The sequence below is a fragment of the Sus scrofa genome, chromosome 17 (assembly GCF_000003025.6).
Source record: "Sus scrofa isolate TJ Tabasco breed Duroc chromosome 17, Sscrofa11.1, whole genome shotgun sequence".
NCBI classification, from domain to species: domain Eukaryota; kingdom Metazoa; phylum Chordata; class Mammalia; order Artiodactyla; family Suidae; genus Sus; species Sus scrofa.
The window spans coordinates 51,771,097-51,795,385 of record NC_010459.5 but is presented as its reverse complement, the minus strand read 5'-3'; the positions used below and the strand labels follow the sequence as shown (position 1 = coordinate 51,795,385).

Below are 24,289 nucleotides of genomic sequence, written 5' to 3'. Positions count from 1 at the left end.
CACCTCTCTTGGCTTCAGTTTCCTTCTTTGTTAAGTGGGCTGACAGGGTCTTACAGAGCTATAGTGAGGATCCTGTGCGTTTGAGGATGGCAGAGTGCCCAGCATGTTGTGAGCCCAAGGGAACATTAGTCCCACCTCCTGTGCTCCCTGCAGGCCTAGAAGACAGAGCCAGGAAGAGCAAATGCAGGAGCAAAGAGGAAGCGAATGGCCCTGAAGTTGGGGGGCAGGAACTCGGCGAGCAGAGCACTGGATGAGGAGTCCAAGGCCAGGATCCTGGCTCTGATCCTGCTGTGTGACCCTGGACAGGCTGTGGACAGCTCTGGGCCCCAGATGAGAGAAAAAAGAGGCTGAGATCCTTTCTCCCTCGGAAGCAAAGGAGAGGGGCGGAGTCAAGTTTTTTTTTTTTTTCTTTTTTCTTTTTTCCGTCAGCACAAAGGGCTTGAATGAAAACCAGCTGCAGAGACAGAGAATCCTATTGTGAAGGCACTGGAGACTCCCAAGCAGGCGGAAGAGGCAGCTCTTGGGTGTTAGGCTGGGTAAACAGAGGTTGGGGTATTAGCCAGAGACACTAATAGGCAGGGGACAGCTACCCCTCCCTCAGCCTGCTAACCTGGAAGGCTGGGGCCCTCCCTGGGACATCTCTGGTTCAACCAATATCTCTGCTTCCAGACATGGGCCAGCCCTTTGGGCCTCTCAGAGCCTCCGTTTCCTCATCTGCAAGATGGGCACAGTAACAGCACTTCCCTCCTAAACAGCAAGAGGTGTGTTGAAACAGACTCAGGACAGGCTCCTCTCAGTCAGTCTTAGGTTTAATCCTGGCTCTGCCATTCACTGGCTGTGTGACTTGGGGTATCCACCTGATTGATTGATTTTTGGCTTTTAAGGGCCATATCTGCGGCACATGGGAGTTCCCAGGCTAGCGGTCAAATCAGAGCTGCAGCTGCTGGCCTACACCACAGCCACAACAATGCCAGCTCCAAGTCGCATCTTCGACCTACACCACAGCTCATGGCAACGCCGGATCCTTAACCCACTGAGCAAGGCCAGGGATCGAACACACATCCTCATGGATACTAGTCGGATTCATTACCACTGAGCCATGACAGGAACTCCCGGTGTATCCACTCTAACCTGTCTGTGCCTCAGCTCCCCCCAAGAATAGTACTAACCTGCGGGAAGATGAATGAAAAGGATTCAGCGTGGAGCTCAGAGCATAGTAAATAATACCTATTATTATTATTTTCTTCTTATTATTATTGTCTCACGAGGTCAACCTGCTATGGCCCCATCCTCAGAAAGCCTTCTTTCCTCCGAGAACCATCATCTCAACAATCCCATCATGTACCTCTGAAGTGCCTACTATGTGCCATTCTAGGCAAAGCCAACATTCCAGAAAAGAGATGTAAAATGCAACACTTGTGTCTGAAGGACTTGGCACAAAACCGGTGCCCAGGGATGCTGTTCATCTAACACCTGGCCTCCGTGGCTGCTCTACACTGGGCTCATGCTGGGCCTAGGGACGCAGACCTCTCGGGGGCCCCATTCAGAGGGTCCAGGTGGGGGTGGGAGATTGGCATGTGGAAAAGGCAACATTCTGCGACGGAGGAAGCCCAGGGGGCCTCAGGGGCCTGAGGAGGTCAGGGTGGACTTCCTGGAGGAAGTGGTTATGGGTAAAAATAACATCTATTGAATATTTTCTTTATGTGGCACATAATGTGGACGAGCTTGGCACTGTTCTCTACACTAGCCCTCTGAGGGAGACTTTCTTCTCACATACCCTTTCAATGGGTAAGAACCTGAGACCAGAGAGGTCCAGCGCCCCGCCTGAAGTCACACAGAGATGTGATAAAGCTGAAATTTAACCCAGCAGTCTAACTCAGGCACTGCACTGCTCCCTAGACAGTCTCTCCTGCCCCCAGACCTTTGCTCTGGCTGCCCCTTCTGCCCAGGCCACATTCTCACCATCTCCCCTACGAGAAATCACCCCCAATACAGCCTCCTCTAAAGCCTGCCCTCACTCCACGAAGGCCCCCTGGAGGCCTTTCCACGTGGCAAACAAGGTGGTGGGTGAGGGACTGGGCATTCCTGTCCCTGTCCTACAGACTCCTCAAAGGCAGAGCCTGGGCCTTTATTCATCCTGGTAAAAAGAAAGGAAGAGAACAAGCATTTTCTGAGTCCTCCCTGTGCACCCACTACTCACGAATTTTCACAACTCAGTGAGGTGAGTTTATCCCCATTTCCCAGAAGAGTAAACAGAGGCAAGGAAGCGAGGAGGCCCATGACCCTGCACCACCTCATGCCCCCTCGGCTAAAGGAATGAGGGGCACGGTCTCTGGGTGGGAAGGGGGCTCCAAGTGTCTCTGAGCCTCCGTTTGCCTAGTTATGACTTGAGACCTGCCTCTCGGGGCTGCCGGGAGAAGTGAGGCACAGACAGACTTGTTCACCTGGGGCGCAGCCAGCGGGAAACACCCCACAGGCTGGCGGTGATTATTACCGCTCTCATTACTGCTATCACCACGACACGCCCCCTGGGAGGACTGGAACCCCTGTATGCGGTCCTTCCTGTAATGAAACCCTCCTGCCAAGGCCTCAGCCAGGGACCCTGATGGCTCATTTAATTATAATCTTTGGGGAAAAGCTACTAGGGGAGCTGCCTGTGTGGCTGCAGCCTACCGAGGGGTAACTTGACGCCCCTCAGCAGTCCGGCCTCCAGGCCTTTGTCTGAGTCCTGGCCAGATTATTCTCCTGTTTTTCTAACCCCAAACCCGAGCTGGCATGAACTCAATGCTCTGCATTGTCCTGGGAGCAGGCCCCCCAGGCCCCCAGGGCTGGGCCTCATCCTTCCTCCAGCTGGGGAGCCGGCCCCCAGGAGGCGTCGCAGGGGAAATCAGAGACCCAGCAGGCCCACTGGGGCTGCCTCCTGTGTGCCCGTCCTAGGCTTCTTGCATGTCACTTCACCAAACCTTCACAGCTTCCCTGCACGGAGGGGCTCACACTGTGCCCATTTTCCAGATAGACAGTCTGAGCCCTGGAGAGTCGAATCATCCCTCAAGTGGATGCAGGGGGAAGTGGCAGAGGCCAGGTCAGCCTGAATCAGGACCCCTTCCCAGGCGGGGGCCTGGGCACCCCGGACCCTCAGCTGGAGCCAGATATCAGGAGGCCTCTGAAGGTGTTACCTCCCATCAACAGGAAGCTCCTCCTGTGAACTCCACAGAGCAGAGAGGGAGGAAACCTGAACCACGGGGCAGAGAACACCATGGCTAAAGGGCTGGGATTTTCCCCCAAACTGCTCCAAGTTCAAGTCCCGCTCCAGGCCCTGCCTTGCACAAAGCCTTGCTTCTCTCCAAACCTTGCTTTGCTGAGTGGTAAAATGAGGTGGGGAGGGCATTCAGGCTCTCAGCTGTGTGGAACCCTTAGCAGGTTAAGTGCTCAATTAACAGGTACTTAAAAACCAGAGCTTTAAAGTGACAAAGGTTACCAGCAGGCACAAAGAAGCTGCAAAGGGGAACTAAGTGTGAGGACCACCCTACACACACACACACACACACACACACACACACACACACCCCTTGTCACTCACACCCCACGGGCCGGAATTGACGTCAGAGCAACCCCAAGGGCTACTATGGACTCAAGATGACCACTGGTGAGGAGGGAGGAAGAAAGTGATGCATGTGTCCCCTTTTGTTCCCTCCAGATCTCCTCTTTCCCCCCCTTAATCTGTGCCTGGGGAGCTGACCTGTGTGAATGCCACCAGCCCCACTCTCAGCTTCCCGTGGGGCTCTCTGAATGGAGGCACCGCCAGAGACAGGAGGGAGAGAGGAGAGTTGGGACAGCTCGGTCCCCCAGATGAAGGTCTCTCTCTGCAGCCCATCCTGGCAAACATCAGCTCGCTGCTGAGGCCAGCCCCACTCTGCACCTTTCCTCACTAATTCCATTAACCCTGCCCACACTTTTGAAAAGACTCTCTTTATTAAACCCTCTCCACGGTGCTCCATTTGAGAGGAGCTTATTTCCTGCCAGACCCTGACTGTCGCAGATCTGAAATAAACACAGCAAAATGCTTAAGATTTGACAAAGCCAGGTAATGAGGACCTGAGGCTCATTTTACTGGGCCGTTGAAATATTTTCTAGGAAAGAACAAGACAGCAGAGAGAAAGCAAGCTCAGCAGCCAGGAAGCCCAGCCTCTCTGGGATCCTGGGTGCACGCCCTAAGGTCAGTGGAGGTCACAGGGTCCACACTCACCCACTTCTCTCTCCCTCTGGGCCCCTTCCCACTTTCAACTTGGCTTGCACCTCCCTGCAGGAAATGGGAACCATATGTGGAGATCACTGCAGAGGGGCCCCCAAGCAGGTCCACTGCGCCCCTCACAGGGAAGGGTCTGGCTCCCACCCACGGTCCCAGCCAGGGGTGGCAGCACTGAGGAAATCTGGCTCCAATGAAACGTGGCAATTGGGGGTCGGTGGGGACTCTGGAGAACACACTCCTGGGAGTATCCTCTTCTCTTCCTACCTCGGTTTCTCTATCTCATCAGAAAATGTTCAAACCTTTTTGCAGAGAATAGTTTGGGTGTTTTTTGTTTTGTTTTGTTTTAATATCAACATACACAATGGCTCAATCTCTAACTTGTCACACATGCCTAAATGGAATTATTTTGTGTGCACTCTTTCGCCTTGGCGTCCGGCCTTTTTTTTTTTTGCTTTGCTTTTCCTTCTCTGCAAAAGCCTTCTCTCTCCCCATGTTGACAGCTGAGACTGGGTTCTTGCATGAAAATCCTATGTAGACTCTGGCTGGTCAACAGATGTCTTTATCATTTCTTTTACAAATCAGGATCACAGCATATATCCTTCTCAGGATCTTGCTTTTCTCATTCAAGAATACCCACACAAAACAAGAACCTGTGCTCAAGTGTTCATAGCAGCATTATTCATAATTGCCAAAAGGTGAAAACACGTAAATGTCCATCAACAGATGAGTGGATAAACATAATATGGTGTGTCCACACAATAGAACACTATTTGGCCATAAAAAAGGAATGAGGTACTGATACATGCCACATGAACCTCAAAAAAATTATGCTAATTGAAAAGCCAGACACAAAAGGTCACGTATTATATGATTCCATTTATACAAAATGTCCAGAATAGATAAACCCATAGAGACAGAAAGAAGATTAGTGGTTGCCAGAATCTGAGAGGAGGCTGGGACGAGGAGTAATTTGTTTGGGGAGTTCCCCTCGTGGCTCAATGGTTAACAAATTGACTAGTATCCATGAGGACAGAGGTTCAATCCCTGGCCTTGCTCAGTGGGTTAAGGATCTGGCGTTGCCGTGAGCTGTGGTGTAGGTCACAGACACAGCTCGGATCCGGCGTTGCTGTGGCTATGGTGTAGGCCGGCAGCTGTAGCTCCAATTCAACCCCTAGCCTGGGAACCTCCATATGCTGTGGATACAGCCCTAAAAAGCAAAAACAAAAACAAAACAAACCAAAAAAAGGAGTGACTTGTTTGGGTAGGGGTCTCTTTTAGAGTGATAAAAATGTTTTGGAACTATACAGACATGATGGTTGCACAACATAATGAATGTACTAAATGTCACTGAATTGTATACTTTAAAATTGTTAATTAATTAATGATTAAATGATTACTTTTGTTTTGTGAATTCCATCTTAATTTTTAAACTATAAAAAATATGAATGTATATATTCCTCCCTTTTAGAACAAAGGTAAATACTACATACGCTGTATTTTCCCTTGAATTGTTTAAGTTAAAAATCAACCCTAGGGGAATAAATATCTGTGTAATTAAGAACGTTTAAAAACCAACAAAAAAGACTGACCACACAAGGTGCCTGGGAAAACCATGAGCCATTCTTTTTAACAGCTGCATAATAGTCCACAGAGTGGCCAGAGCAGAATGGAGTCACCCATTTCCCCAAAATGATGAATGATGAGTTTTTTATTTTGGTTCTTCCCCATCCCCCTTTTTTACACACAGGATTTTATTTCACCCTTGCTCCAATTCCAAATATTCTCTCATGTTTCAGGTAAGAAAACTTAGGCCTAGAAAGAAGAAATTCAGAAAGTGACTGAGCCAGAACTCCAAATCAGGCCCTTGTGACCCCAAAGCCATGTAGCCCAGGCTCACTCCTTGCTGGCAATACAGCAGGGAACTATACTGACCAAGGGACCTGCCATTGTAGTGGGGGAGACAGATGAGAAACGAGATGAATCAGTAACATGTGTGGCCTACTCCCAGGTCTCAAGGTTATAGGAAGAACTAAAGGAGGGACGGGGAGAAGGGGTACTGAGGAGGTTAAAATTTTAAGTAGGGCAGTCAGGGAAGCTCTCACAGAAGGTAACATCTGGTCAAAGACATGAAAGTGGTGAGGGAATACCACTTGAGTCTTTCATCCATTTTTGGGGAACAGTATCCAGAGCAGAGGGAACAGCAAGTGCTAAGTCTTGGAGGCAAGGAGCTGGGTGCTACTGGGGCATGAAGGAAAAGAGGCAAGGTCAGGCCATGGAGAGCTTGTAGTCCAACTGAGGAGAGCTGGGCTTTATTGTGAGAATAATGGGGAGTCATGCAAGAGTTTATAGCAAGGCAAATTGGAGATTAGGTCTGGGGTGGGAAAAGCTCCCTCTGGATTCTCCAGATGGGGCAGCAGGAGCAGGAGAGCCTATCAATGGTGGCTCAGGCCAGGAGGGGTTGTCATGGAGATGGAGATGGAGAAAAGCTATCTGGTGCTGAAGAGCTGGTCCAGGGGCTAGGAAGAGGCCCTGCTCACCTCCCTTCTACCTAGACACCCTTGAATTTAATCACCCTTGGAGGAAGCCAGCTCTCAGCCTCTGCAGAGAAAGTGCCAAGAGAGGAAGGAGAACTTTGCTGACTCATGGGCCTGGGCCTCCCAACTTCCCTTGGGGGGCAGGGGTGGAGGAAGGGGGGAATCTTAGCTCAAATGATGGGATAGGGAGGCTGTGGCAGCTGAGAGCAAATAAATAAAGTAATTACAACTGTGCTAAGTGATGGAAAGTGGTTAACAGGGTGACCTAGCGTATGGGGGTGTCATCAGGGAGGGCTTCATGGAGGAGGCAGTGTTTAAGCCAGAATCAGAACAAGTAGGAGTTTAACTAGACCAAGACAGAAGGAAGAGCGTCCCAAACAGATGGAACAGCACCTGCCAAGGCCCTGAGACTGGAAGCAGCCTAATGAGTTCAAGATTCTAGACGGGAGGCCTGGCTGGGTAAAAAGAGCCCTGTGTGGCGAGCCCAGGATAGATAGTGACCTAAGCCAGGGAACACACCCAGCCTGGTCCCTCTCATGGTCAACTCCTGGCAAAAGATTGCTCCGGCTGCCATAGAGGCTGCACTGGTGAAGATCCCCCCATCCATAAACTTCTCTGAGCATCACCACAAGCCAATAAAATAATAGGCAGGTTTGGAAGAGAAATAAAGGAGGTCCCAGAAATTGTAAGGAAGATGGGGCCCAGAGAGATTATTGACTTTGACAAGTCACACAACGAAAAGGTTGCTAAGAGCTTCCACGCCCAGCTCCAGCCTCCCTGGGTCCATCCCTGCTCCTCACTGGACCACAGAACAGCTCAACCTTGTCACACTTGGAGGGAACCCTTCAGTGGGGCAGATGGCAGAAAAGCCATTTACAGCAGCAGCTGGGCCAGTACCCACAGAGGCTAAGGGAGGGGGAGGATGGAGAGGAGGGACAAGCGGAGACACAGAAAGAGAGACAGAGGACAACGGTAAACAGAGAGGAAGGGGAGGAGAGGAGAGGAGAGGAGAGAGGAGGAAGATAGGAGAGAGACATACAGAGGAAGACAGAGATGAAAACACTTGGAGAGACAGAGAGAGGGGAGAGACAGTGAGAGGGAGGGGCTCAAGACTGAGCCAGACAGAGGAAGACACAGAGACAGAAGGAAACAGAGAGACAGAGAGGTGAACTGAGCAGGGCTGGAGGTCGGGGGGCAGGTGGACTCCAGAACCTCTGAGTCTCAGTGCCTCGAAGTCTGCAACTCTCCACTGTTGGAATTTTAAGAAACTTGCAAAGATTCCAAGGTCTGATTTTAAAGCACCAACGCTCACTCATTTGCCAAACATACATCAGCGCACCTGCTGGATGCTGCATACCAATACTGTTCCAGGAACTGAGATAAAGCCCCCAGACCCAGCCTTCCTGGAGCTGACACCCTGAGGGGACACAGGTATCTTTTTAAAATTTTTTTTAATTACTCAATGAGTTTTATTACATTTATAGTTGTACAACGATCATTACAACCCTATTTTATAGCATTTCCATCCCAGACCCCCAGCCTGTCCCCCAACCCCCCAACCTGTCTCCTTTGGAAACCATAAGTTTTTCAAAGTCTGTGAGTCAGTATCTGTTCTGCAAAGAAGTTCATTGTGTCCTTTTTTTTGATTCCACATGTAAGTGACAGCATATGATGTTGGGGGACACGGGTATCTTCAAGTGAGCAGACCCATGAACATGTTCCTCCAGAGATGAAAGCGTTGGAGAGTGAAGATAGGGAGCCATAAGCAGGTGTCACAGGAGGCCCCACTCCCAGAGGGTGGACAGGGCAGGCTGCTGGGGGCCAGCTGACCCCTTGAGAGAGGGGGAGGAGCAGCCATGGGTATGGGGAGGGTATAGCAGTCAAAGTGCCGGAGCAGGATCCTGCACGGACAGAAAGGAGGCCAGCGTGCTGGAGCCGGTGTGGCAAGGGGGGTTCTGGGGGAGGCGAGCTAGAGTGGTGATGGGGTCTTGTAGGACCTCGCAGAGCCTCTGAACAAGGTGGGACCCTGGGAGGGCTCTGGGCAAGGAAGGGTCATGGTCTGACTTAGTTCTAAGGGGATCCTCTGGCTCCCGTGTGGAGAACCAACTGAGGGGCTCAAGGCAGAAGCAGGGAGGAGGTGACCACCACTGTCAGGGCAGGAGGTGAGGGGGTAGACTAGGCAGCATCTGAGGAGGAGGGAGAGGTGAAGGAGCCCGGGAATGCTGCCCTGGAGACGGTGAGAAGACTGCAGGCAGGACCAGGGCCCTATTTTTTTTTTTTTTTTTTTTTTTGAGATCTCAAGCAAGATTTATTGACCAGCAGAGTGGCCAGGAACAGCGAGCAAGAGGAACTCAGAGTACCCCACCATTGGGAGAGGATCAGGTTTTACAGGCAAGAGGTCATGTGCTGAGTTCTATAGGTCTGGGATGGCAGTTGAGATCATGGTACAAATTTAACTTTCTTTTTGGGGCTGTCTTCATCCTTGGGAAGTCAGCCACTTCACGGGCTTGGTTGTTTCGCCTCTGGAGGTCTGAAGGTAGAGACTGCAGGTCTGTGTCTGGGTGGGTCAATGAGTCACGGGGACTTACTCTTTTGTAGCCTTCATTTTAGTTTCCAACTAAGAGATGCTCCAAAAACACAGGGCAGCTGCTCGCCTCTCTGCCCGCTTCTCCCCAACAGGTGTATTCCTCACTTAAATAAATCTTCAATTTTCTTTCTCAATTTCCATCTTGTTTCTGAATTCTTTCTATGACGAGACGAGAACCTAACCTTCAGGAACACCTTTGTTCGACCTCTGAGCGTTGCTTGGTTGCATTGAGATATTTTAATTCTTTGCAAAGATTTGAGGCCCAGAGTCAGAGGCATGGATCTAGGAGTCTCTGTGAAGCAGCTGAGAGGGTGCAGCGCTAAGGTGAAACTGACAGCATTAACAGCCTGAACCTAGCCAGAACACAGACTGGGACTTGAACCCCTCTTCCTGGATTCGAACCTGGCCTAAACCCAGATTGGGACTTAAACTCACAGTTTTCAATTAGACTCACTCACCCTGTGTCTGGACTCACTGAGGTTCAGGTTCTTCATGACTCCACGCAGAAAGAATTCAGTGAGAGACAAAGTGATAGGCAAGAAGTAGATTTATCAGATAGGATGCTTGTGAGAGATGCAAGCGGGCAGGCGCGAAAGCTCTGCCAGGGCCCTATTTTAAGATCCATCCTCAAGCACTCTGTGAACTCCCTCTTTCTGACACAACAGGCTCTTCCTCCCCCCAACCCCCCACTTACATCACAAACTCCAGACAACTCACACATTCCCAATAGCCCTGAAACAAGACCTCCAGAATATAGGTTCTTCCTTCTGCTAAAGAGTTTACAGATAGAGGAGTTCCCGTCGTGGCTCAGCGGTTAACGAATCTGACTAGCATCTGTGGGGAAGAAGGTTCTACCCACGGCCTCGCTCAGTGGGTTAAGGATCCGGCGTTGCTGTGAGCTGTGGTGTAGGTCGCAGATGTGGCTCGGATCTTGTGTTGCCATGGCTGTGGCGTAGACCAGTGGCTACAGCTCCAACTTGACTCCTAGGCTGGGAACCTCCATATGCCACAGGTGTGGCCCTAAAAAGACCAAAAAAAAAAAAGGAATTCACAAATGGAAAAGAAAAGAAGAGGAGGGGGCAGGATTGGGGAGGAGAAGGAAGAGGCACCTGACCTTGTCACAAACACACACATATCCACTGTACACACTCACCTTAGAAACCCTTAGAAGGATGGGGCAGAAGAAAGGCCCTTCACTGGAGGTGTTAGCTAAGGCTCAGGTGGCAATCAGTTTGTGATATACAAGTGGATCCAATCAACGCATGGATCCCCTTAAATTTATACAGTATCATATATCAATCACTTCCCAGTGAAGCTAGAAAAAGAAAAGAAGAAGAAAGGCCCACCACAGTGGGACAAGGGCTCAAGGGTCCATTGCCTCTTTAGGAAACTTTAGACATGATTCATTCCTACCAGAAATGAGAAGAAATGATAATAATAGCAGTCACTGTTCCTACATACCAACATGCCCAAAGACTTTCCAGATATTCTATTTATATAAATTGTCATTGTGTATTTGGATTACAAAATTAAGAGACTCATTGTAAAAAAAAAAATGAGCAAAGAGGAAGGGAAGGAAAGGAGGAGAGGAATTCTAACATTACAGAAATAAACAGCTCACTCTCCTCCAGTCATTCTGGCCTTCTCACTGCCTCCCAAACACCCCAGGCCTGTGCCTGCCCCAGGGCCTTTGCACTTGCTGTTCTTGCTGTCCGGAATGCTCTTATGTCAGAGAGCCAGCCACATAGCTCACTCCCTTCCTGCTCACAGAGAAGACTTCCCTGATCAAGCAGCAGCACCTCCACCAGGACTGCAGTTCTTCATGGAACCCAGTGCTACTTGATGCTGTATTGGTTTATGGCCCCTGAGCTACCACCAGAATGCCAGTCCCATGATAACAGGGACTTCTGTTTGTTTTGTTCATTTCCGTATCCTCTGTGTTCTGAACAACTGCTGACACACAGTAGGGTTCAATAGACATTTGTGATACAGGTGAATGAATAAGTAAATGAATGTGTGCATGAGTGAAACTTCTCTCCTCTCAGCTAGACCAGGAAGAGGAATTCTCTGAGGGCAGCCACTAGGTCTCACATGTGTCTGGCACACAGTTGGCATTTGTGGAGAGAACAGATGGATGGCAGGGGCATTAGGAAATGAGAGATGCCAAAGCAAAGCAAAATAAGGAGGAAACCAAGGGAGAAAAGGAAATATTTATCCATTCTCCCAGAAAGCCTCTCCTGTCCTAAGCCTACACCAAGTGCTAGTTCACTTCAACATCACAAACCCCCACGTGGAAGCTTTTATTTTAAGCCCATTCTCCAGATTAGGAAACTGAGGCTGAGTGAGAAGAAATACTTTTTCCCAGGTCCCATGGCCAAGAAAGGGAAGGGCTGGCACTGAAAATCAGTCCTGTCTGCCCCCAAAGCCAGGATTCCAAGCTGAGTGCATTTGGCCCATTCATGCTGTCAACAGTTGGCTGAGCACCTACTATGCACCAGGCAGAGTGCTGAGCCCACTGAGGGGTATGTGAGCTCAGGGCTGTCAGGCTTTCAACCTTTGTAAGAAAGGCTGGGTGTCCACATTTCCCCCTGAAATCTCTCGTTCTTCAATGCTAGCTACCAAATCAGAATTTTAGAAAACACCATTCAGGTTAAAGAAAACATGTCTGTGGGCCACTAGTTTGAGACCCTTAGTCTAGGCTTGGAATTTCAGGGATCGTGGACATCACGGAGGGTGGGACAGAGGAGGCTTCCTGGAGGAGGGGGAATGAGGCTGGCCTTGGGCCTGAGGAGAGTGGGGCCAGCCTGAGAGGAGGGGGCCGTGGTGAGGAAAACCAGGAGGGACCTTGGGCTGCCCTCGGGCCATGCTGGGGGTCAGGGCAGGCTCCTGTCCAAGACTCCCCACCAAAGATGCCCAGCAGGTCAAACCAGATTGACACCAGGAACACCTGGGGGTCAGAGCACCACGGCAGCCCGCCCCATCCCTCCACCCATACTTCCTTTCCATCTTCCTTTGGCCCTCTGGGATCTGAGCTGCCTAGGACATGTCTCCCAGAAGTCTCTGTGTGCCCGCGAATTTCCCATGGGACTAGCTGGAGGGAGGTACTGAGAATGACCCAGCAGGGTGGCTGGGTGGACGTGCCTAAGCGCTTTCATCCACTGGTCATTAGAGACAACAGAGCCTCAAACAGAACATGTCTGAAATCCAAAATATTATATTGGCTTCAAAGAATATCATGACATTTAAGTTAAATGTCTTCGAAATATAATACCGTATCAGCCAGTCAACTGTAAGACAATGGTGTCTTTCAGTTGTATATAAATTCTCTTTAATGCAAAATATAGATGCATTTTCATGTTTGACACAAATTGAGCCAAGTTTGACACCAATTTCACCACTTACTAGATGGGAGAATTTTTGGTCAGGATCTTAGGTTTTCTATGCCTCCAAAACCTCATCAGTAAAATGAGGTTGAGGGGTATAACCAAGGTCTGGGGCTGTCATGCAGCTTAAATGAGATAATGCTCATTAAACACTTAGAAAGTACTTAGCACATAATAATCACACAGTATGTAGCAGTGATAATTATGGTTATCAATAGAGTGACACACCACTATTTCAAACCTCATTAAAAACAATAGATTCTGGAGATAGCAGCATGAATTCATGTTTAGTGAAATGAAAATATAGATGGCTACATATGGTAATATTTATAGATATCTGCATATGTATTTATATATAAGTAAATAGACATACACACACACACATATATATAGAAGTTCCCATCATGGTGCAGTGGAAATGAATCTGACTAGGAACCATGAGGTTGCAGGTTCAATCCCTGGCCTCGCTCAGTGGGTTAAGGATCTGGTGTTGCCATGAGCTGTGGTGTAGGTCACAGATGTGGCTCCGATCTGGCATTGCTGTGGCCCTGGCATAGGCTGGAGGCAACAGCTCCAACTAGACCCCTAGCCTGGGAACCTTCATATGCCGCAAGTGCAGCCCTAAAAAAAAAAACCCCACTCCACTGCAGAGGCAACACTGTATCCTTAACCCACTGTACCATAGAAGGAACTTCTATATTTCTTTTTTCTGTCAGCTGAGAAGGCCTAAAAGGAATGCCACCCCACTAGCAATAGGCACACTGGCACCCAGATATTGGTTTCTAACACCACTCTCCAAATAAAGGAATCAGGGCTCCATGGTGAAACCGCTGATTCTAAGACTGGGGTAAGAAATATACAAGACGAGCCTGAAGCATCTTGTAGCACTAGAAGTAAGTAAGTGCTCAAAGAAAGAAAAAAAAAAAAAAAAACCTACATTGATGGTGGTACATCGGGGCCAAGGGAACCAACTCAAAGAGCTCCTGTGGCCAAAGCTGCAACAATTTGAACAACAAAATTAATTAATATTGAATTATAACTCAAAGCGTAAATAAAATAGCCATGAGTCCATACTGATAGGATTGGATCAATAAGTCAATAAGGGAGAACAGACAAATCTGGGCAGAACTCTAAGTCATTTGTACACCACAGCAGAACCGCCTCCTCTTTAGGTGAGGGCTACACAGAGTGACTTTTTTCCAAAGAGGACAATAAGGGAAGAGGGGGGAGAGGAACTCCCCAGGGGAGAAACCCGACAAACACCGCCTGAGCCAGGTGATCAAGGTCAGCATCGACAGTGAAAAATCTTGTTGACAGTCTGTATTCTTGATGCAACATGATAAAAATGGCACTCTACTTCTGAGAGCTTCCTCCTCATCACCCACAACCCCCACCCAACCAAGACGAAAACATCAGAAAATTCTTTCAAAAGAAGAGCAGCCAACGAAAAACCTGACCAGTACTCCTCAAAGCTGTCAAGTTCACCAAAAGCAAGGAAAGTCTGAGAAACTGTCACAGCCAAGAGGAACCTAAAAGGACATGACAACCAAAGGTGATATGGAATCTTAAATGGGATCTTGGAATAAACAAACAAACATATTAGGTAAAAACTTTTAAAATCTGAATAAATTATGAACTTTAGTTAATAGTAATCCATCACCCCTGGTGCATTAACTGTAACAACTGTACCAGGACAATGTTAACGTGTTACTCATAGGGGAACCTGGGTGCAGGGTGCTACCTTTCCCATTTTTCTATAAATCTGATGCTGCTCTAAAAAATAAAGTCTATTTTTAAAAACTAGATACTTTTTCCAATATGCTTTCTTATATACTCTTATAGGTCATGGAATGATTTTTTTCCCCCAAACCCAGCTGATGTACCTTGGTTTTCAGAAACTTTCTCGTTTCACTGTCCCTTCTGAGTTGCAGCCTCACACTTCCAGATCATGGTCTTTTCATCTCTACGTGAAACCCTTTCTGCTTGGAAATTGTGCTTTGAGCCAAAGGACCTATTCTCCTGACACTGGAGAAGTTCTTCGGTCAGTTCATCCTGGTGTTTGCCTGGTGTTTCGCTCAACATTCAGCAATTGCCACTGGGGGGTTATACCAATGGCAGGAGTCATTACTAATTCGGAGTTAAACTGCTTTCTCCCTTCGCCTTTTCCAGTTCTATGACTTTGAGAGGCATCCCTGTGGCTCTGTTTTCATCTGAGAAGTGGTCTGAAGGTGCCACACAGGACATCCACCACGACAGATAATGATCTGGTTCAAACACTAGTAGTGCTGCTGATGAGAAAGTGTGCATTGAGGAAGGGGTGGACCCCAAACCTCTGCCCCCCTGCTCCAAGTCTGCTCCCTGGCCCCAAGAGCAGCTGACACTGTCTGGGAGGAAAAAGCAAAGGGGAAGCCTATGGCAAGACACCCATTTCTCAGAAAGTCTGGGTTGAAAGTCAGGGGGCCTGAGTTCAAGTCCTGCATCTGCCTCTGACTCACAGTGTCACCTTTGGCCACTCACTTCCCCCTCGTCTGGACCTCAGGTTCCTCATCTGGGAGTCAGGGGGTTGGACCAGCTGATCTTCCAAGCCTTCCCCATTTGCCACGGCACTGTTGAAATCAGGGCAGGTGATATTACTGCCTCTCCTCAGCCCACTTCACTCTCCCAATAAGCACCAAAGTCCAGAGACTATGGCCACGTTCACAACTAACAAACTCGCATCCCATCTGACAGGTGGCAATGACCTGTTACCTTTGTATTTCTTTAAAAAAGAAAAGCTGCAGAGGAGGGGTGCGCAGGTGCTTTTCTCTAAGGCGCCAGATCCAAAGGGCTCAAGCTCTGGGCTGGAAGTGAATCACGATGAGTTTGCACTTTGCATATTGTAGTCACTCATAACTTGGGTCTTTGTTTATAACAATCACCGTTGGAATGAAATTCAAATTTCTCACCCCGCCTTCGATGCCCTGAAGGACCCACCTCCTTCCTGTCTCTCCGATCCTCTCCCTCACTCTGTTCATGCCACAGTGGCTGCCCTTCTGTTCTCCGAACCCCCAGCTTGTTCTGACCTCAGGGCCTTTGCCTTTGCCGTTCCTTTCATCATCAACATCCCTCTCTCGGGTCACAGCTGCTTCTCAGGGAGGCGCTCTCCAGTCACCCTATTTAAAGAAGCCCCTGGTCACTCTCCATCACTCCTCCCTGGGATATTTGCTCCCAAGCTTTTACCACGTTCTGAAATGATGCTGTTGGTTTACCTGTGCACTGACCGTGCAAAGGCAGGGATTTTTTCTGTTTTGTGATGTGACTCCAACCTCCTGCCCAGGGGCTGACACAGGATAGGGTCTCAGCAAACACTGATGAAATGAATGTGTGAATGAAACTGGAATCATAGCAATCCCCAGCAGTGGAGTCTGCATTTTGGGAGCCCCGAGCCACCATGCTATCATTTCATCCCGAGGCAGGTGGTTTCCATCTTGCAGATGAGAAGGACAAGATTTTTGAGATTCAGAGCCTCAAAGGATAGAGCTGACCCTGCACTCAGTCTGGGGCCGTCAGCACTCGGGCTCCATCCACCCCACTAGGTTCCCCAGTGAGAGAGACTGGGATAGGGGAGCTGAGCCCCGCCCTCCACAAACTTGCACCCTTTGTCCGATGCAGAGCCTCCTAAGCATCTCCCTGTCCCCACCGCCTGGTGGAGCCCCTGGGACCAGGATGGGAGCCAGGTGTGCAGGTGGCCTGGCCTTGTGCTTGTCAGTGCCAGAAACTGGCCTGGGGAGCAAAGAGTGTGGACCAGTCCAGGGGCAGGTGATGTGGGCGACTTGCCCCAACTGAGCTCCTGATGTTCGCTGGGGCTCAGAGGGTGGCAGTGGACACAGGGTCCTTCTGGGAGTCCAGGGCTCAGGTCCCCACCTGCCTTTCCCTGAAGGTAGAGCTAACCTCTGGGGTTCTGACCTAAGGAGGGCAGTGAGGAAGGCAAGTAAACAATAGCCAAAAGGCAGCCTGTAAATCCCTAGTGCCGATCCCTCCTTGAACACTTGCTGGCTGTGTGTCCTTGAGCAAGTCGCTTAACCTCTCTGGACCTCCATCTTTGGCAGGTGGGTGGTGCTGCCGATTCAAATAGAGGCTCCCTGCATTCAAGGTCTGCTCTGGGATCAGGGAGGAAAGAGGAGACAGTTGGGGAGTTGGAGGACAGGCTCCCCCTCGGGTCAAGGAAGTCTCCCAGTCCACCTCCCACCCCCAGAGGAGATGCCTGCCCAGCCAGACCTGGAACAGTGAGTGGGAGTTTGGCACAGAGAAGTAGAGAGAAGGGTGCTCCAGGCAGAAGGCACAGCCTGTGCAGACAGCAGGCATATTGCCTGGCGAGCCTCCTTTCTCCCCTTAGGTCTCAGCTCAGATACCACCTCCTCAGAGGAGCCCTCCTGCTACCTTGATGGGAAGGAGGTCCCACCCTGTGCCCTCCATCAAAGCAGCTTATTTTCCTTCGTGCACTTAGGACAGTCTCGCTCGTTTGTTTATTATTTGTCTCCCCTGCCAAGTTCCCCCAGAGCAGGGACAGTGACTGTCCTGCTTGCTGCTCTGTCCCAGAGTCTAGCACAGCACCTGGCACACAGCAGACACCAAACAACGTGCTTGGGCACAATTCGAACAAGTCAGTCCCTGCTCTGTGCCTCGGTTTCCTCAGCTGTGAAATGACCATCGTACCCACACTCACCTCACAGAGGTGTTGTAAGAATTAAATGAGTTAGTATTTGTGGGGCCCTTAGAACAAATCCTGGCCCACAGTTGGTGCTCTGCATAAATGTGTAAATAAAAAATATAATAAGTGCATAAAGAGAATTATAGATGCATGGATTGGGAAGTCGTAATACTGCAAATCACCAAGTTGTGTAATCTAATATGCTACGGCTTATGTTTACTTTACTCATTCTCTATTTTACTTTTTCCAACTTTTTATTTTTGACAAATTCCAAACTCAAAGAAAGTAAACAAAACAGCACAACAAACACCTCAATGCACCAGTCACTGACTCTCCCCTTTGTGTGTGTCCCCTCTGGCTAGATAGAACAAGATGAACATCTATATTTTTATTCTCTTATTTTTTCTTTCTGACCCATATGGGAGCCGGTCAAAGACATTCAGATGATTTCCCTCTAAACTCTTCGGCTGCTGTGATTTTTTAAACTCTCTTGCTCAATGAATGAATTCTCTGGAAACAATTGTAACCTATTACCTGATGTTACAAATCTGTAATGCTACAATCCACTAATCTGTGAATCCTTCAGCCTGGAAACATTTGGTTCTAGAAACCACCCTCCGCTGGTTCTCAGAGTCCACACATGCTTGAGGTTCTACCTCTCACTCATCTGGGATTCCCGGAGCCCTGCCCCTGGGGTTCAGGAAATCAGCAAGGCGTTTGGTGCTTCTGAGCCCAGATTCCCACTTCCCAGAAGCCGATGCCCGGGACTGAGCAAGGGGAAAACCCAGCCAGTCCCAGCTCCCAACACAATGCCAAGCCCCAAAGTTGCCAAGTGGCACAGGGGCCTGGGTCACAGGACCAGGGGTGAGACCCTGGCCCGGTCACACTCAGTGGCCCTGTGGGGCCTCCCTGGGGTGCCCAGGCCCTCCACAGGCCAGCCTGGTGAGGGGCAGACAGGAGGCCCCCACCTCCACCCTGCTCATGGAGCAATCCTCTGAGTCACCCCCACCTCATGACTCGCCTGCCCGCCACCACCAAGGCCTGTAATTAAGCCTCCTCCGAGGCTGGGTTTTATCGGCCCATCGGGCAGACCTGGGAGGGGGACGCCCCGGAGGTCCCCCACAGACACAGCCCATCCTGGGGCTCGGTGGCACGCCATCCGGGCGTGCCTCTGCCATAGGTGGCAGCTAGCCCCAGGTCCAGAGGCTCACTTTCCGCTCCCAGAATTCCCACTGTCCATTCCCCGAAACTCTGCCTCAAGTACCCACCATTCAAGCCATTTTCCTACTAAAATGTAAAGTGAGCACTCACATTTCAGAATGAATTTTCCAAAGCCCAGCAAGGGAACCAGCTCTGCTAGGCACCCTAGAGGTTAAGGATGTCTTAGTGGAAAGATGCCTGTGGTGGTGGCGGTCGGACAGGCCTTGCAGTGGGTGCTGGAGAAGAGAGGAAAGACAAGCTATCTCCTTACCTCCTCCCCTTGTCGGCTGCCCTGACCCTGGAGGAAGTTACTCTGCTGCCCATTCTGTAGATGAGAAGACTGAGGTCCTGAGAAGCTTCAGACCAACTCCCATCCTCTAGGGTGTGGCATCGGGGATTGTGCTGATGTTGAGGGAGTGGGTAAGGGCCTTTTCCAGGGAGGGGGATCCCTCCACCCCCAGCAGAGAGGACAGCAAGAGCAGTCAAGCTGCGGTCAGCACCCTGAGTTCAAGTCCCACTTAAAACCCCTGTGCCTCAGTTTCCCCAACTGTCGACTACAGATAAAAAAAAAAAAAAAAAAAACAGCATCTGAATTAAATACAGCACGTAGTGAGATGCCTCCCAAAGACAAGAGTAGGCCCTTTCCCTTCTCCTCTTGATGTTGGCAGATCCCTCCTAACCTGGGTTGATGGGAGGCAGGGAGGCCAAGGTGTACGGAGAGGCTAACTCTGTGCCTCCCATCCCCTCACCCCCACCCCACTACAGGCCCCTGGAGGCTGCAGCGGATCCCTAGGCTGAGCCCCCGCTCCAGGATGGGGTCCCTAGGATTAGCATTCCCAACCCCACACCTGCAAAGACACACAAAGACACATCTCAAGGCCTGCAGCAGGGCTAGTTGCTTCGCAATTATTAATAATTTCCTCCCTCCATCCCCCCCTCCCCCAGACCTGCTCAACCAGTCTCCCCACAGGCAGCAGAGCTGGCCTGACATTTGAACCAACTATTATTCTCTCGCTTCTGAGAGAAGCAAGAGGAAACGTGGGACCTGTGTCTTGATTCTGGGGGTGGGGGAGCACCCAGGCCATCCATAGGTCCCCCTTGATCCTGAGGCCATGAGCACAGCATTCAAGCTCCCCAGGGCAATGGGATCATTGTCCCTTTCCTGAAGACCAGGTAAGACAGAGATCAAGCCCCTGCCAAGGGGCAGACTGGAGAATCCTCTTGAATGGGGGCAGGAGTGTGTGGATGGTTGAGTCAAAACTTGGGGCTGCAGTCATGTCCTGGCTCTGCCTTTATTTGCTGTGTGGCCTTGGACAACTCTTTGCCCTTTGTGAACCTCCATTTTCTCATCTGCAAAATGGGGTGACGAATCCCCACATCGTAGGGTCAGTGGAATTTAAAAAGCCCCAGACCTAGGGCCCACCTATTTCTCTGGGGCCAGGGTCTGCTAATATTCTTACCTCCTGGGAACTCTGCAGGGAGCTGGGCCAAGGTGCGACTCCTGAAACAGAGCCCTGAGGCCTGGGGAAACCAAAACCTCAAAGCCCATTTCCAGCCACATCTCAAATCCACCAATGGGGACAGGCCAAGGTACCTGCCCCCCAGTTACTCCCTGGCTCCATAATTAGCATTTGGGCTTCTTTCTGACAGGCAGTGCCTGCAGCACCCAGCACACAAGGTCAAACCAGAAAGGTCTGGTGCTGCCCAAGGCGCCCACACTGGCCAGAGGAACAAAGGGTGGCTCTGGGGCCATGGGAAACCTCGAAGGCCTCTGAGCATGGACAGGACCTGAGCTGGGAAGTTCAGAAGGTTGAGGATGAAAATTCAGCACCTCACCAGCTCTCCCCCTTACACTTTGGAATATTAGAACAGCCAAGAGTGCAGGCTGCCTGTGTTCAAATCTAGATGTAATACCTGTCGCAAGTGACTATGCTCTGTATGTTGGTTTCCACCTATAAAATAGGGGTGATAATAGCCTAGAAGTGTAGGAAATTTAAATGAAGCAATGACTTATAAAGCAGAGATCGTGATGGTACCTGGCACATAGTAGGTAATTAATAAATGCAAGCTGGTAGTCATTTCTACATCTACCAAGTAGTTTCACTCTTTGTGCTGTTCCCTCTACCTAATCAGCCCATCTCCATGGTCTCATACGAACTCCTATGCATCCCTTAAGACCCCACCTAAATAGTCCCTCCTTTGAGAAGGCATCCCTGACCCCTTATACACACACACACAAACACACACTCACACACACATACGAAGTCCTCTCCTCTGGGCTCCCTGACACCACACATGGGTGCCTCCTCCCATAGCCTGGCCACACTACTAGATGAGCTAGTACTATGGGGTTCACCATTAGATCACCAGTACCTGGTATGAGGCACGTGGGTGGAAGGTGTTCCTTCTCTCCCTTACTCACTCACTCTTTCTCTCCCTCTCACTCCCTCTCTTTCCTTCTTTCATTTCTTTTACAATTTTGACCAAAAGCAGACTCAAAAACCCCCACGGATACAGGAAAAGCTTATAGTTTCCAGGCAAACTTGGAAAATTTTTCTCAGGCCACCACAAAAGCAAAGGACAGTAAAAAGTCCAAAAAGTTAAATTCAAGATTGAAAAGCCCTTTAATCAAATGTATTATAGATTAAAAAAAAAAAGGATAAGGTAAGAAGAAGGGAACAGATCTGTGTGTGCTGATCTGGAACAGTGCCCATAGTAAGCTGTTAAGTCAAACAAAAATAAAATGAGGGGCAGGATGGCATATGAAATACATTGACTACCATTTGTGTGGGTAGGAGGGAGACAGGAAAGGGCAATTTATATATTTGCTTATATTACATAAATTAGCTTAGGAGAAAAGAAATTGGTAAACAGAGGCTACTTCTTAGGAGAGAAAGTTGGAGACTGGGGGTCAGGAAGGGTGGAGACTTACTTTTCAGTCTATGCTCTTTTGTACTTCTTGGATTTTGTACCTTTTGCTCATGGTAGCTGTTTAAAAATAAGCGCACGAATAAAGTTTAGGGCTTTGGAAGACAACTACTCCAGCACCAGGTCCCACCTGATGCAGGAACATTCCTTGGCACCCCTGGCAGACTATTCTACCTTGAATGCTCCCAGTACTGGGGAGCTCAGTAACTCACCAGCCAGCTAGTCCACCCTGGGGTAGCTGGATGGGGTAGCTGGATGGGTAGAAGGATGGGTTTGGGCTCAATGAAAGAAGGCAGACACATGCTTCTGGGACTGCTAATAGATGCCCCTCTTTTGCCCCTGACAGTGGGTAGAAATGTGAGTCCCTGACTAGGGACCTACTCCAAGGGCCTGCCTGTCCCGAGGCCCAGGCAGGAGGTGGGCAGGGTGGCAGGGTGTGCTCTACTGTGACTCAGCCCCCACGGGTGCCCGGGGCACAGACAGCTTCCCAGGACACAAGGCTGTGACTCAGGGCCAACCCAGGTGGCAGCTGGCAGGCCACCAGCACACCCGCGCCCTTCTCAGCCTCGAACCCCAGCAGGGCCTCGCTCCCAGGCATGCACCATCTGGCTCACCACTGCCCCTGTTGGCAGAGAGTGGGATGGGGGATTAAGGCTCTGGCGCCAGACAGCCTGGATTTAAACCCTGCCTCTGCCCTTCACTGGCTTGAGCCTCAGTCTCTCCATCTGCACAGGAGATAGCCATACTGCCCTCCTGCCTCAAGGGGCTGTCACAGAGACACTCTGAATGCTTCCAGTGAGCATCCCGACCAGCCCCAGCAGAGTCTGCGCTCAGTAAACGCCGGCTGTTACTACTGTGCGTTCCCAGGGAAGCTTGAGCCACCTTCCCCAGTTAACCTTTCATGTCTGATGAGCAGGCCCAGAAGGAGCAGGCCTCCAGGGGCACCTGGCTTCAGAAAGACCTACCAGTCAACCCCGAGGGAGTCCTAGGGCCCCTGACAGATTGTCGATTCTACGAGGGCAGAGGCCTTCCTCTGTTTCATTAGCTCTGTCCCAGGCCTGGAGTAGTGCCTGGCACACAGTCAGGGTGGGCTTCACGGAAATGCTCCCCTGGGCACCACACTCAGAAGTTCCCATGCTGGCGCCATCTTGTATTCTTAATTTTGAATGAGGGGCACTGCACTTAATATTGCACAGGACCCCCAAGTTCTATAACCAGTCCTGTACACAGCTGACACTCGGTATGGATTTCTGAACACATGAACCGCCAGGTGAATGCTGCCTTGTGCCATCACTTCTCTCCTTTCACCTCTAGAGTCATGGATTCAAGCCTCCATTTACAGTCAGACACACTGAAGCTCAGGCAAGTGAACAGATGCACCCCAAACCCCCCCAAAACTAGAATCCAGACCTGTCCGGCCCCAAAGCCCTGGTGTCCACAGCCTCCTCAAGCACAGCCAGGTGGCTTCTCTGTGCCCAAGGAGGGCCCCAGCCCCATGGATCTCAGGGGAAACTGAGGCCCAGCTCAGGGTAGGAGCTGACCCAGCTTGGCGAGGGTGCCTGCCCAGGAGGCAGTCTGGCCAGGTGCCCGGTCAGGGGGCGGGGACCTCTGTGAATTGCTCCTCAGTCCCCGCCGACCACAAGCCGGTTGGGTGAAAGGCGGCTGCTCCCCGCCCGCTTCCCCGCCAACGTGGGCCCGAACAATAGGCCTTTGTGCCCAGGCGTGGGCGGGTTGTCAAGGTGCGCGGCCCTGGCCCTGAGCCCTGGCCTCAGCCTCCATGCAGGCAAGGGGGCCGGGCCAGGGGGTCTGCAGGGGCCGGGAAATCCAGCAGACAAGGAAGCAAGGCCTCCCTAGGACAATCACAGCAAAGGAAATCAGGGTACAGAGAAGATGTGCCAGGCACCCAGGGCCACACAGCACATGGGCATCAGAGGCAGGTCAGCAACCTGGGATACCAGCCTCCTTATTCACTGTGGCCTAAGTGTCCCTACTCCCCAGCAAGGGGCTAGGCTATCCTCGCTGCTGACACCTGGCCTCAGGGGGTCAGTAGAGCCAGAATCCCCCTTCCTCTCTTTCCTCACTGCCCCAGATCCCCTCTTCCAACAGGGCTTAGCCAGAAGTGACGAGCTTCCCCACCCCGTCTCTGGGGATCCCCCAGATAGCATCAGCCACAGCGCTGCTAGGAAAATGTTGCCCCTCACAGGGCCCCACCTGACCTGCAAGAGCTCTTTCTTGTTTTTGTTTTGTTTTGTTTTGTTGTCTTTTTAGGGCCGTACCTACAGCATATGGAGGTTCCCAGGCTAGGGGTCAAATCAGAACCACAGCTGTAGGCCTACACCACAGCCACAGCAACACCGGATCCTTAATCCACTGAGTGGGACCAGGGATTGAACCCACGTCTTCATGGATACTAGTCAGGTTTATTTCCGCTGAGCCACAAGGGGGACTCCGCTTTCCTGTGTGAGGACCATGTGCATAGCAGGAAATCAACTGGTCAGGTAGACTCTACCCTGAGTTCCATTTTACAGGAGAAAATGGAGGCTCTGAGGGGGGCTGGGCTTGCCCAAAGGTAGCCGCTGACGATGAAGCCATCATGTGCAATTAGACTCCAAATATTTCCAGTGACCTCCGGGAAGAGGATGGGGCAAAAGAGCAGGCCCTGCCCTCCCAGGACCCACCATCCAGTGAGAAAGTCAGGAGTCAACAACAACAACAACA

General features: G+C 50.5%; 1 long non-coding RNA gene across 1 annotated transcript in view; it reads right to left on the bottom strand.

Annotated features, from left to right (window-relative positions):
- LOC110257431 overlaps positions 1 to 23,882 on the bottom strand; it is a 157,045-nt gene extending 133,163 nt beyond the window's left edge. The window contains exon 1 of the long non-coding RNA XR_002340007.1: positions 18,915 to 23,882. This is a non-coding gene — a long non-coding RNA (uncharacterized LOC110257431). The remainder of the gene's footprint in view (positions 1 to 18,914) is intronic.